The 5713-nt window shown below is 44.2% G+C and overlaps 1 pseudogene; it reads left to right on the top strand.

The window, feature by feature from the left end:
- The first annotated feature begins 4092 nt into the window (after positions 1 to 4092).
- On the top strand, positions 4093 to 5395 carry LOC145492734 (uncharacterized; annotated as a pseudogene).
- The last annotated feature ends 318 nt before the right edge of the window (positions 5396 to 5713 follow it).

The following is a 5713-nucleotide window of genomic DNA, read 5'->3' as shown; positions in this document are numbered from 1 at the left end:
AAACAGCTCTGTAATCTCAAGGTTTAAGATTTTGCTACGGCTTTCCGGGTGCGAAACATTTCGAGACTTTCGAGAAACGGGCGCCTGGAAACTGAATGAACAGGATGAATTGGAAATAATGCAATCTCACGACTCTATCACAATTCGTGTGACGTAAGGGTAAAAGGATTCTTCGGCCTGTTATGCAACAATGTACAGTGAAGGCAAATCACAATTTTTCATGTTTTGTTTTTTTCTTTGGCTCCAAAAACACCTCCTTGTAATAATTCATATTTCATTTTTGAGGAGCAATAGGCCATTTCCGAGTTGTCCTATGCCTCTCTGTCAAAATGAGTCTTCCTGCGAAACCATTCATATGAAAATGTGTTCCCGCTACAGGCAACAACAACAGATTATTTCTACTACTGTAAACAACTAAAAGAATTTACAAGATTATAATTATAAATAAATAAATAAAACAGTACAGTACATACAGTAGTGGGACACCCAAAATAACTAAAAAGCTAGACTAGGTGGGTGACCGTAATTATAATAATTAAAAATGTAAGAGTCAGGAAAGAGGCACAACAAATACATTGGTACACATAAATATCATAAACTTGGTACAAGAGTAAATATACAAAACAAAGCAAAATAAATAGATATAAACCATCAAAATATCAGTAAAGATTAATAGAGACTAATGAAATGCGAAGTTAGTTCTCTTTTAAATTGATTAGAAGTACAACACTTGAATCTTTCATCGAGTTCATTTCATAATTTAGGTCCATTAAATCGAATATTATATTTGCCATATTTAGTTGCATGCAAATCAAAGTCATCATATGAAAGATTTTGCACGAGGACTCGTTTTGAAACAGAGGCACAAAGTAACTCGATCAGAAATGGCCTATTGTCAACTTCTTCCACTCAAGCCTCGCTCAGTCCTCCTCCGGTTCTTTATTTACGCTTCATAATAATAATAATAATAATGATAATAATAATAATAATAATACTTTATTCATATAGCGCTATTTCTATCACTATCCAATAGCGCTTTTCAATGATTTGACAAATATCTCACCAATAAAAATTAATTGAAAAACCTAGAAATATCTATAACGTTAGTAAAATAAACTAACTAATAAAATAACGAAGCTGTAAAAATCAGGATAAAGACTAAGAATATAATAAAACCTTATAATAAAACTGTACTAACTAATTCATATTTTATTTCTTAAGAATAATAATCAATTAATTTTTCAGTTTCAAGTGTAATGTTGAGCAACTGCTTCATTACTGAAAGTCCATTGTTAAAAACATCATGCTCTTAAAACTATAGTAAACGTACGCGTATTTTTTTTTTTTTGGGGGGGGGGGGGGGCGTTTTCAGTGAAATGATTACGCCACACGCGCTTGTTGGATATGACATGATTACAACCAATTCGGCGGTACTCGCATCGTTGGCTATCCGTCGTCTTATATCCAACGCGGGCTCGTGAAAAAATTGTTAATTACACAAGCTTATAACCAAATAGCAGTTTGAGATGAAAGACTGACTTGCGCAAAAACCAACCGCAGCTTCATACTTGTCATTGCGCAACAATGAATTTTCAATCGCTAAACTGAACTCTTGAATGATTCAGATCGCCAGGCGCTGCTGAGTACTACTACTGAGTTTTGAGTTTTTGTCGCTTAGAGAAAGGAAGAATTTTGATATGATTTAGTTTAAAACATACATTTTAAACACACAAAATTAAATTCTTTTCAAAGTCTCAAGCTAGGGTTTTTTTTCAGTTTGCAAATTTTAGCCTCGATATTCTAATAGAATATTTTCTTATTGGAAAACAAAATGGCCAAAAGTGGTGTATGGCCAAAAGCTAAACATAAATTTAAATGAGATTTTACTGTCACGCCAGTAAAATATAGTTAATGGAGCGTGACGTACGTTCTGAATGAGCCGTTCATGGCGGCATCACTTTCTATAGAGCTATTGAGCAGTTATATTCCAAAGGTCAACAAACTGTAAGCGTTATTGCAGCTAAACCTAAAACATTGTAGCTTTGTTATCTTCTGAACGTTATAACGTACCATAGCATTGGTGCAAAGCATTAAAGCACTATTCATGTTTAAGATGTTACACGTGTTAGGGTAAGCTGTTCGGTAGTACAGCCTTTTCTACTGGCTTACAAGCAGACGAACGTCTCCGTATAAAAGCTCGGAAAACTGTTCGGAGTCCATTCTGAGTTCGTCTAAGCAACGTAGCTATTACTTATTGTAAATCTATCGTTTAATTTTTGTAAACCTTCCATGGCTCGCTCTCGCCGCTCGTCGAATACTGCTCGGGCCGCTACCAGAAGTGAGGACCTATCGAAGCTATCCAGCGAGGTCCTCAAACTCCGTCTTCAATCGCTGAATTTGCCCATAACAGGCTCCAAAGTGCAACTCCTCGCCCGGCTCAAGCGAGCATCGACGGGAAAGGGCAGTCAATCTAAACGAAGACCTGGTCGGCCTCAACGCACTCGTCATACGGCGAACAAAACATCCACACAACAGCCGTCCACTACAGCCAGTGAAATCGACGCCACTCAAGGCCGGCGTCTCAGCATTCCGGAGGACAGCGCCCTCTCCGACCGCGCCTCGCTGTCTTCTATTGAGGACATGCTGCAGTCAGATACAGAGGAAGATCTCTTCCATACTAATCACTCTACTGATCAAAGAGACGCCCTCAGTCCAGCGCAGCGTTCTGCCATTGAGGACATTGTATCCCGGTCCGTACACAGCGCTCTGGACGCCGTTCGTACAAACAGCGCCTTCAGCCCAACGCCCTCCAGCCAAACTCTCGCAGCTTCGGGTGTGGCGTCTCCTTTGGGTCTGTCGAGGCCAGTGGACCGTAATATGGAGGACAAAATACTCCGGGGTGAGTACGTTGATCTTGCCTTACTCTTACCTGACAACTTGTATCAGTCCCAGGCCCCTGAAATTCAGCTCCGCTTAGACGACTCGTCCTCAGGTCCCCTGGGTTCCCCGGTCACCGTGGTTAGGAAAAGAAAACCCGTTATAGACTCTTTTCAGAAGTGGCTGGAGGCCTACATGGTGTACATGTTGGTCATTGTAACTGCCTATCCAAGACGGGCCCTTGAGCTGATTAAGTACCAGCAGATAATTAGTCGCGCGGTAACTAAATTCAAGGGTCTTGCTTGGCTTTCCTACGACCAGCAATTTCGTCGCCGTGCCTCTTCCAATTTGTCCCTTCAGTGGGACAAAGTAGACCTGGAGTTATGGACGGTGACCTTCTCGGGCCTAGCTAAGCCCCATTGCGGTATCTGCTCGAGTCCCTATCACGCTGAAGATGTCTGTCCTTCCGCTGACCCCTACAGAAAACAGCGTCGTTCCCAGACGGTGTGCTTTGACTTCAACAAGTCCTCTGGGTGCCGGCGCCGAAACTGCAGCTACCCGCACGTGTGCCGCCGCTGCTACTCAAACGGCCACACCGTCCAAGACTGCCCTCAGCAACATTCCAGTGGCCAAGCCCGGAACGCGGGAGTCCCCAGACCCAGTGAGCGAAGCAAGAAGTAAAGTGGAGCAGCAAAGGCGTCATCAGAAGCCATTAGTATCCTCACCTATTGACATTTATCGCTTAGATTTAGAATTAACTGATCACCCAGATCGTAATTTTGTCTTTAATTTGCTAAGTACGCTTAAAGAAGGCGCTCGTATTGGTTATTGTGGGCCGCGTTCAGCCCGGATTTCCCCCAACCTTATCTCTGCGACACAGCACCCTGATGTAGTTTCTGCCAACCTGCAAAAGGAGGTGAACTTAGGACGGGTAGCCGGTCCCTATCCTGCCCCTCCCTTAGCAAATTTCCAGTGTCATCCAGTGGGAGTTATTCCTAAAAAACACTCAAATGACTGGCGAACTATTTATCACCTCTCCTACCCACAGGGAAATAGTATAAATGACCACATTGCCAAGGATCCCTATTCCCTGAGCTATGTTCGGGTAGACGATGCAATTCATATCCTCCAGTCCCTGGGAAAGGGAGCCTTTATGGCTAAGACTGATCTTAAATCAGCCTTTCGCCTTATACCAATCCACCCCGACGACTGGAACTTACTGGGTATTTTGTGGAAATCTCAATACTATGTGGACATGTACTTACCCTTCGGGCTTCGCAGTGCCCCGTTCATTTTTAATCAGCTCTCCGATGGCCTCGAGTGGATCCTAAAACATAACTATGGTCTCCAGCGGGTCATTCACATCCTGGACGACTTCTTCATCGCTGAAAGTTCTAGATTAGCTTGTCTTACTAGCTTCAGCACTCTTTTACGGGTATTCATGTCACTTAGGGCCCCGGTAGTAGCGTCCAAGACCATAGGCCCCTCCCAAGAAATAGAATTTATGGGGATCGTTTTAGATAGCATTCGCATGGAGGCCCGCTTACCCCAAACTTTCCAGGACTTATGACTTGCTGACATCCTTTAAGAAACGCCGCTCCGTGCGCCTGGTTGAGTTACAATCACTCATTGGTACTCTCCAATTTGCATGTAAAGTGGTAGTCCCCGGCAGGACTTTCCTTCAACGCGCCATTAATTTAACTAAGGGTGTCCCTAGTCGTTTTCATCACATCAGGCTTAACAGGGAGTTCTTTAGGGACCTCGATATGTGGAAAGTTTTCCTCTCCAAATGGAACGGGCGCTCCCTTTTTCTTGAGTCCACCACTACCCCTACTCCAGACCTAGAGCTCTACACTGACGCAGCGGGCTCCGTGGGGTTCGGCGGTTATTTTCAGGGAAAGTGGTTCCAAGGGCACTGGCCTCCCCATATGCTTTTGAACCGAGAGCGGGGTATAAGCATTGAGTGGCAAGAACTCTTCCCCATCGTTGTTGCCTGCGCTATATGGCACCCACTTTTCAAGGGAAAACGTCTGCAGTTTTGGTGTGATAATGAATCAGTGGTATCTATCATAAATTCGGGGCATTCAAAAGCTCCCCTTATCATGGAACTGGTCAGAAAGCTTGTTCTCCTATCCATGGAACATAATTTTCTTGTACGGGCCCGTCATGTCCCTGGGGTTTCAAATGAGATTGCTGATGCCCTCTCCCGCTTTCAGATGCAGCGCTTCTGGGCCCTCGCACCCGATGCCGACCAGATTCCTTGTACCATCCCGCCTTCACTAATGACCCTTTGAGAGAGGAAGTGCTCACCTACGCTTCTTGAGGTTTTTCCAAGAACACAAATCGAGCCTACAGCTGTGGGGAAAAACGCTTTTTACAATTCTGCCTGATGAATCGTCTCCTAGGTCCAGACGGGGATGTCCTACCCGCCTCCGAGGGTACTCTTATTTATTTTGCCTCCTATCTCGCTAGAACGGTGCGTCATAGCACAATTAAACTCTATTTAGCAGCTCTTCGCAACCTCCATATCACTGCTGGGTACAGTGACCCTCTGAAGGGCAAGCTTCTTCTCCACAAGGTTTTACGCGGTATTCTCCGCTACCAAGGCGAACAGCGTATTCGCCGTCAACCGGTTACCCCTCAGGTTCTCTCGGCGATCCGTCCTGTTCTGCAATCATGGCTTAGCCCCCGGGATTTCTCCATGATCTGGGCCGCCTTCAATTTAGCCTTTTTCGCCTTCCTGCGATGCAGTGAATTTACCTACAACAGTGTTCGCAAATTTAGACCGCCTTTTGATCTTTCTACTGATTGTATAGCCTTTCATCCAACCCTGGCA

This window comes from Orbicella franksi, chromosome 7, assembly GCF_964199315.1.
Source record: "Orbicella franksi chromosome 7, jaOrbFran1.1, whole genome shotgun sequence".
NCBI classification, from domain to species: domain Eukaryota; kingdom Metazoa; phylum Cnidaria; class Anthozoa; order Scleractinia; family Merulinidae; genus Orbicella; species Orbicella franksi.
The sequence above is the reverse complement of the archived record's forward strand: the minus strand, read 5'-3'. Positions and strand labels throughout refer to the sequence as shown.